This window comes from Sinocyclocheilus anshuiensis, unplaced genomic scaffold, assembly GCF_001515605.1.
Source record: "Sinocyclocheilus anshuiensis isolate Anshui unplaced genomic scaffold, SAMN03320099.WGS_v1.1 scaffold207, whole genome shotgun sequence".
NCBI lineage: Eukaryota > Metazoa > Chordata > Actinopteri > Cypriniformes > Cyprinidae > Sinocyclocheilus > Sinocyclocheilus anshuiensis.
Genome location: NW_015551045.1, coordinates 3,827,782 through 3,842,756, shown reverse-complemented (window position 1 = coordinate 3,842,756; position 14,975 = coordinate 3,827,782). Strand labels below are relative to the sequence as shown.

Genomic DNA, 14,975 nt, shown 5'->3' with positions numbered 1-14,975 from the left:
GCTTGACAATCCTCATAAGGCTGCAGTTCTCTGTGTTGGTTGTGCTCGGTTGGTTGTGCATCTTTTTCCTTCCACTCAACTTTCTGTTACTTTCTGAACAGCCAGCTTCTTTGGCAATGAATGTTTGTGGCTTACCCTCCTTGTGAAGGGTGTCAATGATTGTCTTCTGGACAACTGTCAGATCAGCAGTCTTCCCCATGATTGTGTAGCCTAGTGAACCAAACTGAGAGACCATTTTGAAGGCTCAGGAAACCTTTGCAGGTATTTTGAGTTGATTAGCTGATTGGCATGTCACCATATTCTAATTTGTTGAGATAGTGAATTGGTGGGTTTTTGTTAAATGTGAGCCAAAATCATCACAATTAAAAGAACCAAAGACTTAAACTACTTCAGTCTGTGTGCAATGAATTTATTTAATACACGAGTTTCACAATTTGAGTTGAATTACTGAAATAAATGAACTTTTCCACAACATAATTTATTGAGATGCACCTGTAGCTGCTTTGAAACAATCAGTTTTTTGTTTTGTTTTTTGTTTTAAATAATTATTTTCCCATTTGTCCCTGTAAAGCTGCTTTGAAACGATCTGTTTTGTATAAAACACTTGTATAAAGGTGACTTTTTTTGGTCTTTTTTTTTTTTGTATTCCTTTATTGCATTCCACTTTTCTCCCTCTTGAAATGGTACTTTTTGTTGCTAAAAGGTCATGTGGAGATATGTAGGTATCTTAAATGTGTACTTATAGGGCAAGTGTGCCAATCACTTGTTTGTCAGCAGAGAGAGACTGAAAAGATGTAGAAGGAATCAGTTGTGCTAGAGATCTAATAAGCATCTGAGGGCAGGCTGACATAATGTCTGGCCAGGGGATGAGAAAAAAAATCCCTCCATAGTAGGGCTGGACGGCATGACCGTATATATCATTACCATGGTATAAATTGTCTATCGTTAGAGATTTTGTTGTATGGATTATTTTGCAGTATGTAAATATATCTTCATAGCACAGAACTACTTAAAAGTTATATGCACCTAAGAGTGATAAAGAAACATGCATGAATGAGAAGATAAAGAGTGGGATGTGGTAGATAATACATAGCTATTAAGCACAATTGACCATTCGCAAAGAGCTTGATTGACATGCGATCTGACCAATCAGAACGCAGATATTATGTGCCGCCGCTGCTATCCGCCATCTTGCCCCGACATCTACGGCTAGTCTCCATAGAAATCCATGTTAAAACGGGGTAAAAAAAAGATTGACTGAATTGAAACTTTTTCAATATAACTAAATATAAATATGTGTGGAGGGTTAAGTTGTGCTGTTGTTGGCTGCCACAGTAACGGCAATAAGCTTAGGAATTCCTTTAAAGTACTTGTTTTACGTACCAGAAAACCGGTCATGTCCGACGCTGTATACATGGCTTGCAGCGCTTAAGTTAAAATACTGAGTGTGAAATAATAAAATGATATGTTAAACGTGTGCTCTTATCATTCTGTGGACAAAATCCTGTGAACTTTGCCCCGATCGGGAGCTGTATATGCACGTGCGCTCATCTGTTTTCAATGCAGCTAACTTTGCGTCGCTTCATGTCATCTTCCCACTCATTAAACTATGACAGGTCCTTTACAGCAAAAAGACGGTCACTGAGGCACTCTAAAGTGATGAAGCTATGGCGCCATGTGCTTTTTTTAAACCATTTTCATAGGTTTCACGTTATATTGTCGGCTCGGAAAATATGTAAATGCGCATGCCCAGTAGCTGCAGCTGTATCCCTTCTAGCCTTAACCACAAATCAGACAGGAGAGTAAATAAACTTCGGTGGACTTAAACTTGAAAAATGGTGTGTTCTGCGGTTGAAATGAAACACTTTCAGTCGGTCTTAAAGGGAGAGCAGTCTAATTTACCTGCTGCTGTCTGTGACATTAATGTTATTCAAACAACAAAAGGCAAAGAGAAAATCACTCACTGCTTTTGACTGAATCACTTTTTCATCTTTAATAAGAATCAATTCATATTTGATTCATGCAGTGAAAACTACGTAGTGTTTTAGGTTATAAACTTGATTATTCAATTTCTGTAGTAGCCTATTTCTTACTACGTTAAATAAACTTACTGTGGCTGAAAAACTTTTATTTAATTTGTATTTTGTTCTATTGTGTTTGTAATTGGCTTCTTTGTTATTATTTTTAGTAACAAAAATCAAATAATATCTATATCAAGATGTTTTTGTGAAATAAAATTTATCTTACCATGAAATAAGATGGTCATATCGCCCACCCCTACTCAATAGATTTGAACTGAATTAAGTGCAAGAGAAAAGAAAATGAGCTACTTTGCTCACCTGCCTATGACTGCACAGATCTGAAGCCCAGCATGACAGTTGAAAGTGGGATAGTTTTCGAAACCATTGTGTGTTTTGTTTTGTATAAGTGAATGGGCTACTAGAAGCTTAGGACCCACACTGTGGACATCACCGGCCAATGGCATGAGAAAAGAAGCACCTGATTTTCTAATTTTTCTAACTTTTTTTTTTCTCTTCTCTGCCCTGGTTGTGTGTCATAGGCCTACTGGGCAAAATTCTTTTGGAAGAGGATTACGTAAGAGCCACATGCTTGAGCAAACTCATTTCTGTGAGCTGTACATCCTCTTTAAAAAGACAACATTATACTGTAGCCATTTTAGCATTCTGACAACACAAGTAATTACTTTCAGAGATTTGAAAACATGGCATGTGAAAGTCAGAAGTTAGTGAACGCTCTCTTTTTCCTTCTGTGATGGATATATCTGATCATAATGATGAATTAATTAATTCAATTGAATCTGACATTTTATGTAACAGTGGTTTCATGAAGGATTTACACAAATTTGTTCCGCTCCAGTTTTATGAACAAAGTCGTTAGAGACAAAATTATGGTTCTTCAGTGATTCTTTGCATTGCTTTGTTTTAGCAAAGATTGTTCTTCATATTTTGAACTATGATGCTTTTGTAGGACTCTTGAGATGGTGTTTAAGTGTTAATGTCTGTCACATTAAGGCTTCAGAAACCTGCACCTGGATGACCAGATGACGCTCCTGCAGTGCTCCTGGCTCTTCCTCATGTCCTTCGGCTTGGGCTGGAGATCCTACCAGCAGTCTAACGGAGGCATGCTGTGTTTCGCTCCAGACCTCGTCATCAATGAGTGAGTCCACCTTTACTACCCACAATTGGAATGTTTTGGCTTTCGGTGACAGATGATGTGGTTTTTAAGCTTGTCTCTCGTCGTAGTAAAATGTTGCGTAAACTAAAAGGCAGTCAAATGGGCATTAATTCAAAACCCAAAGTCTCCTATTCAAAAAATGGAAAACATTTGCTGGATTAGTCTGGTGTGTTGGTGTATCATCTTTTATTTTACATTGTGTTAATGTTCATTTACATGGTGTGTGATAACATTTATAAAATGTTCATTTAAACTAGATGCAAAGTAGATGCAAAAAAAAGAATTTATGTTTAAGGCAGAAAACCCCCAGATATTTAGTATAAGTGAATGCATTATATTGAATATTATAGACATTATATATAACATCCAAATGTATATTTATAATAATTAATAATTATATATTTCATTTAATATTATTATATTTCAGTTCAATATTCAGTATTTATATTATATGTATTATAATATTTTTATATAATATTTAACATAAGTGAATTTACAATTTGCATTACTAAAATAGCATTTAAGTTACAACAACTTTTAAAATTTTGTATAATATTTACAAATATATTGTACAACTGCACATTGTAAAAGCAATTCAATTATGCATACATTGTTCGGTGGAATATTGTAAGTCTATTACAAATGAATCAGTGTTGCTTTTGTAAATACCTAAGGAATACCAAACAATGGCCAAAATGCATTTTCACCATTTTTGAAGGAAAAGTTGCGGCTTCTCTGCTATCTCGTGAATTACAGATGTTTTGTATTATTTGGTATTATGTATTACATGCAGTGTTATGTGAGAAATGACCACTTGTGGATGATGGAACAATTAATGCACAACTAGGAAATGTAAATACTACATGAATTTTCAGTCATTTTTGAATTTTGACTGCAGTATAGACCTTGCATTTGTCAGTTTGAAATTGCAAATTACAACCACATACTCTTTTCTTTCAATATATCATCCATCATCAATAAATGTTAAACTAAAATGGAAAACGTGACATGGCAAAGTCCCTTTATAAATTTAATTAAATAGGTAGCTATAATTCATTGTGTTGCACGTTTGCTTGTGCAAATCATGTAAAAACTTTTTTTTTTCATTGTCAATAAATACAGTTAAAACTGGATAATTTCGTGGGCATGTTGCTGTATGTCCATGTCAACGATAATTTTGTCAGATGTTAAAAGTTTCTTCTGTTGCCCATGATATATGGCCTGTTTTCTCTCTCTCTCTCTCTCTCTCTATTTTTTTTGTGCTCTGAAATGCTTGCAGAATAAGAATGTTTCTCTATGTGTGTTATAGGGAGAGGATGAAACTACCCTACATGAGTGACCAGTGTAACCAGATGCTGAAGATCTCCAATGAGCTGGTCAGGCTGCAGGTGTCCTACGACGAGTATCTCTGCATGAAAGTGCTCCTGCTCCTCAGCACAGGTAACAGCAGTCAGCACAATTCATAAGCATGTTGCATACAGGAAGTTTGCATGTACAGTGACCTCAAAAAGCATGTATTTTAAAGGAGACTGCACAAACATTTCACCAAATGAAAATAATAATACAAATAATGGTGACACTTTGTTAAGGACCAATTCTCACTATTAACTAGTTGCTTATCAACATGCATATTGGCTGTTTATTAGTATAGGTACTAATGCAAAAAGCACATATTAATGCCTTATTCTGCATGACCATATTTTGGATTCCTTAATCCAAGCCCATACCTAACCTTAACACCATACTGTCAATAAACAGCAGATTAGGAGTTTATTGAGGCAAAAAGTGTAGTTAATAGTGAGAATATGACCTTTAAAATAAAGTGTGACCAAATAATGTATTTGGACACTTTGTTCTTATCAGACATTAGTGGAACATGTTCATATGTGACGAACTTCACCTGTTGTTACGTTGCTTGGACATCTGTGTGACCTTGAGGGACACTTAAGCATTCCTTAATTTTTTAATATGTGACTTTTGAGTCAAAATACTTTTTGGGGCCACTGCCCTATGCTGACTTTACATAGTATATCCTTTACTGGCATATTTTGGTATACTCACTATAATGTTTGTTAGTGATCTACCTTGGATAAACTCTAGAGATCGAGTTCCAACAGGTTGACTCATAAAAACCCTTTTATTTTATTTTTCTTTAAATCCCAGAATAATAGAAAAAGGAAACCTTAGGATGCACTTTTTGCTTCTTAATGAAATTACTTTTACTAAACCATTTCTTTTTAAGATTTATTTTTGCCTTTTATTTGATAGGACAGTAGTTAGACAGGAAGCGAAGTTGGAGAGATAGAGAGGGGACAGGATCGGGAAAGGTCTGCAAGCCGGGACTCGAACACGGGACGCCCGAAGTGCAATGGCACTCGCTGCCCAAGATGGCTATCGGCGCCGACTATTAAACCATTTCTATATTGTCAATGAAAATGGGTCTTGAGGTCAGGCATTTGTTCCTGCATCATCATCATCTTATGAATCTGACTGTTATCAAGTGCTCTGCATCCCAGAGACTTATTTTATGTAGGAGTAGGCAATGATCGATCTTGAAGACGTCCATGATCTACTTTTCAAGCAAATCGTAGAGACTGTGATCTTTTATGTCCTTGTAATAATGTTAAACCTCCGCTATGACTGCCTAATAGATGGCTGTGCTGACTGGCCAAATGATAACCGGACACCACTTGCTGAATTGAACATGCACATGTGTGGTTACAGTATATGACAACAGTGTAGAAAGAATACTTTGCATGCCTGCAGTCTGTTTCTCTTTCAGTACTATTTTTAAACATAGTTGGCAGTGTATAATACGCAAACAATTGGTAAACAGCCTGACAAACGGCCATGCTTACCAATAAGCCACAGCATTTGCGCATCAGATCTCACTCTGTTGAAATCCTGCTGTCTCATCTGATAAGAGATCAGGATATAATTGCACCGAGACTATCAACCTCTGCGGCGCTTTGCATAGGTTCATTCGAGTCTTAAGTGTTTGCCTGGGCTGAAATCCAGCATCCCTGGGCCTCAAATCCCTGGCTGATGCGCCACTGATCTGAACGCCTCAGGGCCAACAGCCATTACGTGAAACACATTCACATTTACTTCAGGTTTGCATACTTTCCTTTGACTCAGATGTGATCCGGCAAGACTGTCGCAGGGGTGGCGTGCCCACAAACGGCCTCGTGCCTCTGGGGCCCTCACAGATGTTCTTGACTTTTTTTTTTTTAATAACCTGTTTTCATTAAATGGTTTTATGTTGTGTCTCAACACGAAGGCATTAGAAAGTTTTCAGTTTATTCTTTAAGAGATTTAATTACATTTTTGAAGATCGTTAATTCCTGTTAAAAAAAGTAAAAACAACAACAATAATAATAAAAAAACTAAATTATGAATTAAGGTTTTTTTTTAAGTTTTTGAAAGATGTCTGCAAAGGCTGCATTCATTTGATCAAAAATTTGGTTAAAACAGTAACATTGTAAAATGCTTAATAAAAAATTCTGCTTAATATTTTTGTGGAACCCATCCAAATTAAATTAACCATCAAATTATTCAGAAGTTTGAGGTAAGTAAAAATGAAAAATGGCATCAATACTTTTATTCAGTCGGGGTGCATTGAAATTGATCTTAAAGCCCAATTTATACTTCTGCATAGACGCACACCCTACGCCGTAGCCTGACGTGCACCTCTCCAAAAATCTAACAGCGCGTCAATTCTACGTGGACCGCAAGCGCTGTGATTAGTCTGCTAGAACCCCTCCCTCCGTATGTACTTGAGTTTTGTGTGTGTTTATGTGCACTTTAATATATTTTACTGTTACACCTTTTTATATAAAATAAAACAAAGCAAAGAACAAGTGTCTTATCATTTATTATACTACATAGCATTATACATCAGTAGTTGTCCGCGACAAACAATGTTGATCTGCCGTGGTACAAGTCCTTGTGGAGATTGAAAGTATGCCATCTTCTCCTGTTCCGTTGTTGTCTCCTTTTTGTAGTTTTAAATAATGATTTAATGATCTGATATTTATTTGCCGCCGTCACGGCTATAATGCTTCTCCAACGAGCCACTTCTTCTTCAGCTTTTGCCATGGTTACACCAGCAACATGCCCGTGGACACTGCAGACTAGCGGTTTGCATGTGTACTGCACGTCGACGCGGACAACGATGCAGAAGTATAAATGAAAACTGACGCATAGCCTACGGCGTAGGTCCGACGCAGAAGTATAAATCAGCCTTAAGTGACACAAAAATTGTGTTAATATTCTGGCCTCATCTGCATGTCTTTAAGCATCACTGTCTTACTACATTAAACCAGCATTTTAAAATGCTACAAAACTGTTCAAGCTTCCAGGGGATTTAATTTTAGTTGTCATTTGTTGAAATAAATATAAACATATAAGTGTGCTTGTGTCTGTCTGCTGAATGTGACCCACAATCTCTGATTCTCATCCGTGGCCATGGAAAAATGTATATTTACAATGACAACAATTATACTTCATCATTAAAACGTTTCCAACAAAGAAACAGATCGACTTCTGTCAGCTTGGTGAGCAAACACTTTATTTGGATAATCTACCATATGACGGCTGAATTTTATTTCTGTTCAACAAAGAATTCTGATGGATGGATCATGATTTCCACCAAAATTGTAAACTGTACGAACTGTTTTAACATTGATAATAATAAGAGACATTAATAATTGAGTATCAATTATAGCTGATAATAACTGAGTCCCAAATCAGCATATTTGAATGATTTCCAGAGTATCATGTGCCACTGAAGACTGGAATAATAACTGCAGAAAACTGAGCTTTAAATTACATTTTTAAATGCATTAAAATATTTATATTTAAATATATGCAGTCTTGAAGAGCATAGACCGCTTTCAAAAAAACATTACAAATCTTAATTATTCCAAACCTATTCTTTGACCGTTAGTGTATAAAACTTTTATTTCCCCTGAATCCAATGAAAGATGTGCTTTGTGGTTTTGTGCATTTACTCTCACTTTTAGAACTGGGCTGCCTCTGCACACCAGAGCTCATGAATCAGAGAATGCTGCAAAAGCAATGAATGGTGTGTCACAAAAACATTGAGGAAGAATGTGAAAACATACAACACACAAACACACTCATAACCATCCACTGACCAATGGGAATTTCACCAATGAGAAGGGGTCCAATAATGATTTTCCAAAACATGCTTTTTGTATTCCAAAATTTTGGAATCTTATACTTACGCAGATCTTCACGTCATGTTGGATTTACCGTGATTACATACTCTCAACTTGAATATCTCTACATTTTTGCATTCAGAATTATCTGTCTCTATGACGACGCTTACAAAGGCAAAATATATCCATGTGCTCAGTCTTGTTGATGACAGCAAAATACTTAATTGACCTCCTTGTGCTTTTGCAAAGCGTTTAAAATGGAAGAAAGTGCATCAGTGAATAAAACGTCAAATAGAAATGCCTCCAGAGGTTCTGTTTAACTGTCAAAGCCACTTCTGTTTCGATGTCGCATCTGACATTTCATAAAACTTGAAGATTGCAGTTTTTCTAATTAGAGCAATTTTGACATCAGGTGATCAGTGAAATGCTTGCTATGTCAGAGCTTTCTCCAGTGTGAAAGCCCTTTTAGTATTTGCATGTGGCATTTGTTTAAGTCTGACTCTTTAATGAGATACAGAATTTGTTTCTCCTTGGAATATTTTCTGGATTAAAAGGCAATAATGTAAAGTAAACGTCTCATCCTGACCCCATCTGTTTCCACAGTACCAAAGGACGGCCTTAAAAGCCAAGCTGTGTTTGATGAAATCCGCATGTCGTACATCAAGGAGCTGGGCAAAGCCATTGTTAAACGAGAGGAGAACTCCAGCCAGAACTGGCAGAGGTTTTACCAGCTCACTAAGCTTTTGGATTCAATGCAGGAGGTAAGCTGGCATCTCTAACAATCAGCAAAAACAAACTAGACACGTTACTGGCAGATGGTTTTATTGCGTCTACAAGAGAAGAACATGCCAGGCCAGAAACGTACTTTATGCAAGTACGTAAGCTTTCGGTCAGCACGTTGCGTACATTGTGCATTGTGTTAAGGCAGAATGCCCAGTCCTGTTCCTGGAGAACAACCTTCCCGCAGAGTTCAGTTCCAAGCCTAGCTAACACATCTGCCTGTAATTAGTAAGTGTTCCTGAAAATCTTAATTAGCTGGTTCAGATGTGTTTGATTAGGGTTGGAGCTCCAGGAACAGGATTGGGCACCCCGTGCGTTAAGGAATAAATTCAAGTGCATTGTCATTGCAGTGAGAAACAGTGCTGGGTAATAACTGATTACATGTAATCTGGATTATGTCATCAGATTCCAAAATTATGTTCTTATAATTAGATTATATTTAATTTTAAAGTCTTTGTAATCAGATTACAGTTACTTTTTTATAGATTACATGATTACATATTATTTACACAATGGCAGTACAGTATTAATAATGTATTGATTCGCCCTAATTCTTATATTTTCTCTCTCAAATTTTCCTTTCTAAAACATCTTACCGCTTATACACATTTGTGTCCCTGGAGCACAAAACCAGTCTGAAGTCGCTGGGGTATATTTGTAGCAATAACCAAAAATACATTGTATGAGTCAGAATTATCAATTTTTCTTTTATGCCAAAAATCATTAGGATATTAAGTAAAGATCATGTTCCATGAAGATATTTTGTAAATTTCCTACCATAAATATATCAAAACTTCATCTTTGATTAGTAATATGCATTGCCAAGGACTTCATTTGGACAACTTTAAAGATGATTTTCTCAGTATTTCGATTTTTTTTGCACCCTCAGATTCCAGATTTTCAAAAAGTTGTATCTCGGCCAAATATTGTCATATCCTAAGAAACCATACATCAATGGAAAGCTTATTTATTCAGCTTTCAGATGATGTATAAATCTCAATTTCGAAAAAAATGACACTTATGACTGGTTTTGTGGTCCAGGGTCACATTTGGAAAATCTTCCAGTTTTATGGAACTGCACACACCAGCTACTAGTCAGGTGACTATAATTACACAGAAAATGGATAGGCCACACAATTAGTTTTAATTTGACATTTGCTGATTTAATTATTAGATTTTCTTCACCTCACAAACCCCAGTTTGGGAAACCTTGGTGTAATGCAATGTTTAATGCAGTTTTTAATGTTGATAACAAAGAATGGAAGATATTGTTTACAAGGTAGCTCAAAAGTAATCAAAAAGTACTCAGACTACTTTACCTAGTTTGTGAAATCCAACACATTACATTACTAACTACAATTTTCATTGTCATTTGTAATCAGTAATGGGCTACAGTTTGTATGTAATCTACCCAGCACTGGTAATAATCCTCAGTACTTCAGGAGACAATATTTAGTTTATAGGCATTCTAAAAAGCATTCTAAGACTTGTTTAATAGGTATAAATGCATATTTTTTTGAATGTGACAGTACATATATATATATATCAGCCATGGTGATATATCAGTCGATCACTACTTATGAATGTACATGCATTAGGTTGCGTTGTTGGGGTCATGCAGTGTGTAAAAGCCCTATTGAAATGCTACTTTTGTCCACAGATGGTGGAGGGGCTTCTCAACTTCTGTTTCTACACATTTGTGAATAAATCTCTGAGCGTGGAGTTTCCTGAGATGTTGGCGGAGATCATCAGCCATCAGCTACCAAAATTTAAAGACGGGAGTGTCAAGCCTCTTCTGTTCCATCAGAAATGACTGCCTTAGATCATAACAATGCCTTAACCCCCCCATTTTCTTACCAGCGCTAGTCCAACCTGCCCATTTTCCCCAAACAGCCTGAATGAACTGAGGGATACAGTCACTTCTGCTTGATTCTCAGAGGGAAGAGGTGACGTTTGCTCTTCAGTAATGTTCGTGGAGCAGGACAAAGTTGTGTACTTGGAGCAGACGGAATGTGACTTTGAGAATTGAGAACGTTTTTAGTGATATTTTCTCTTTTTTGCATGTACACTGCTGAAATGTTTACAAAGGTATATCAAAAAAGGGAAATGTGCCTTTTTTGCGCTTTGCGAATCAGTTTTGAACATTTCTCAGGCTAACGCAATGACTTGGCATACAAAATTTATGTCGATGATTCACGTTCATCACGTCTGTTTCTGCCCTTGTCTAAACCTGCCGTGATGGTTCAGTGTAGGTGGCAGCTCAACGCTCCCCAGAGGTGCTCGAAATTTTGAAGATGCTGTGAAACATAAGATCATATAATGTATTTTTTAAGTCTCATCGAATCTCCAATCGTAAAACAATTTTGCATGGAGCACCATGAAAATTCCACAATATAATTCAAATCAAGATCTGTTCCATGACTGACGGCAAATACTGAATTGTTTCTTTGTTTGTTTGAATATGTTCCACTGAAATATAATTTGTAGGGATAGGTCACCCAAAAATTCCATTGAATTCTTATATTGGATTTCCCAAAATTATTCCATTGTTTATTCACCCTCATGTTGTTCCAAACCTACGACTTTCTTTACTCCGTGGAACACAAAAGGAAAAATTCTGAATAATTCCCTGGTTGCTATTTTCAATTCACTTCCAATGAATGGAGCTTCAAAAACATTACGAAAGTCTTGTAAAAGTGGCTCATCTGTGACTCATTTTCTGTATTCCAAGTTGTATTAATTCATACAAAAGCACGGTGTGATGAGCAAACCTAAATTAAAGTCATTATTCACTGAAAACCTACCCCTTCAGTGAGCTGTTGAGAACCAGATCAGTCCAGTCCATTTAGACATTTTGTGATTTTGATCAACTGGTTTAATATAAAAATGTGACTCAAAAGAAATTAATCAGACATTTTTGTCAGTCCTCATTGTCTAAAAAATAAATAAAGACCAGCATTTTCTTGAATAGTGTATCTTTTAAATACAATAATATATCTATATCTGCCCCCCACAAAGTAGAAAGTTACTTACTTAGAATTTATTTACAAACAACATAATGTTGAGAAAATTATATATATATATATATTATTATTAATACAATTCTAAAGAGTGTGAACTATTATTATATATTATAACTATTATTAAAGGTTTTTTTATGTTGATTACCTCAGGTTCACATAAAATAAATAACAATTTTGACTTGCAAGCATTTGGATACAAAACACGTGATGCTAAGTCATGAAATCAGTGAATGAGTTCAGGGTTCATTTGTCAGATTTCCATCCATTCTGGTCACATTGAGATTAGCGTATCCCAGCATTCCCCTCCTGTCGACTGTCGTGTGTTCATGTCATTTGGTGAATGTTTGTGCGTGTTTAAAGTTGCACATCCACCAGCATCCCCGTTTTTAATTTAATGTTTTTGGAATGCTCTCTGCATATTCTAAATCTGGTAACCCATATGAGGCCCACAAGTTTTGACCCACTTTTCTTGTCTGTGTCTTTGATGTGTCCCTGTGGTGCCAAGCCACAAACGCACTCTTTTATGGTAACTTCAGAACAAAAGGAACATTTGTCGTTCTCGTGCTGGGACATGTGTTTCCTCATTGTTACGTGTTAACTGACATTGGTGTCTGCGCTTCAGGGTTTTTGCACCAGTTACGCTTGATTACCAGCGTAAAGGAATAATTCATCCAAAAATTAAAATTCTGTCGTTTTTATCACGTTGTTCCAAACTTTTTCTGTCACTATGTTGTACGGAAAAGTGCTTTGTGAAGATTCTTCACAATGTCGTCTTTTGTGTTCCATGAGATGGGTAAAAAAAAAAAAAAGCAAATGGGTTTGGAATGACACACGGGTGAGTAAATAAGACAGAATTTTCATTTATATAATATTCCTTTTTTTGTTGGACCCAAGTATTTCTAGTGTTTGTGTACATAAGACAATCGAACATTCAAACAATGACCTAACAAAACTATTTAAAAAAAAAAATACAACTGTGTTCATTTGACTCAGATGATTAAGCAATTAATTTTGCCATGCACAGTATCAGACAACTCATGGCGATCAGAGGGTTAAAGGTTAATTTCCAGCAGTGCAGCCATTTTTTGACAGCATGTGAGAGAATCTGCTGTGTGTCATTGGACTCGTGCTTTTGGAGTGTTACAGAGACACTGTTTGTTTAATGCTCATTTCCAACGGCTGATGTGAAATTGAAATGTCACAGTGCATATTCCAGTGGATTCCCCAAATATTTTAGCGTATTTTAAGACTATTTTTTACAAATTCCTCGCTAGGTTTGTGAGCGTTCTATTTGTTTCACAGTAGGCCTTGCAAAGGGAGTTTTTGAGCCATAAAACATAGGTTGTATAAATTCTGAAGTATGCTGAAATGTCTAAAAAAAAAATGTTTGTTTGGTAATCATTGATCATTTTTAAAAGTAACTAAAACAAAAATATAATTACACAGATTCTCTTTCATATACACATCATTTTACAAGAAAATAATTTTAATACATGAAGTTGTATTGCTATCTTTTTTGTCAAGATCTGTATTGCAGATGCACTTTTGAAAAATAGTGTCATGTTGTATGTAAATGTAAATTCTATAAATCTATAGGGAATATATAGGTAATCACTGTTTTACAGAATGACAGCTTAAAGTTATGTCAGAGATGCAAGTGTATTTTGTATAGTGCAACAGAGTGACCAAAGCAATGCAGATTTAAACAAATAAAATAAAAAAAATTAAAATCTATATTTTAAAGCAGTTACATTTTACAGTAGCACTTACTACCCGACTCTAGGCTCTTTTTACTTTATTTTATCCTTTTCTATTTCTTTTATAAAGATTTAGGCTTTGGTCTCATGTATGATGCTGTAAAATTAACTAGTAAAACTATCAATAAAGCTGTGTGTAAAAGTAATGTATCAAAGCCTGATAATTTGCACTACTCTAATACTGGCCTGACATAGTATATTTTGTACAAAAATTCATGCAGATACTATCTTTAAAGATTAAGGGCAAATCATATTTCACTGGTATATGGCTTTCAATAAAGTCTTTTTTATTTTGTTTGCATTTCAGTTATATGTAAAATAATCCACTGTAAATGATATACAATGTCTATTTGTTTGAAAAAAAACTAGTTTTGTATGACTTCTGTATTACACCTCTCCTGTAGTCAATGTCAATCTTTACACATATTTGATTAAATGTTGGACAAAATTTGTTCAGAAGAAGGGTAGCATCTTTGTTATACTGGGAAATCATTGTGCTAATTTGCTATTTTTTTTCCATTGTATCTGAATGTTGACACAAATCTACACTCTGACAAACTTGTTTGTTGCCTATATCTATAGAATAGTTCATCTGTACCAAACAAACCAGGTCCAAATAGACTTCAAAGCAGTTTTGTTATTGACTCTTTGGATTTGAGACTTTAGTCTTTGCAACTTTACAGATCTTCTTTATGCACCAAGAGCTTGTAATACTCCAAAGAGAAAGGAAAAATTTAGAACATTATTTTTATTTGATAGAAAAAAATCTAAACAACTGAACCATGTTTTCATTTATTAGACATCCTAAAGAATATTAAGGCTCAGAAAATTGTACAATTAAAAAAAAAAAAAGTAAAAAGATCAATTGGGCTATCAAAAATTAAGTTAGTGTGCTACAATAAAAATATATATAATTCAAATTTTACAAAATATTATACCTCATCAATCATCACTTATTTACAATGTTAATATGCCCCAAAAGAACACAAATCTCATCCGAGATAATGCTTAAATAAGAGTGGTTTACATATGACGTT

The 14,975-nt window shown here is 35.4% G+C and overlaps 1 pseudogene; it reads left to right on the top strand.

Moving 5' to 3' along the window:
* Positions 1 to 12,104, top strand: part of LOC107661719 (glucocorticoid receptor-like) — a 117,291-nt pseudogene extending 105,187 nt beyond the window's left edge.
* The last annotated feature ends 2,871 nt before the right edge of the window (positions 12,105 to 14,975 follow it).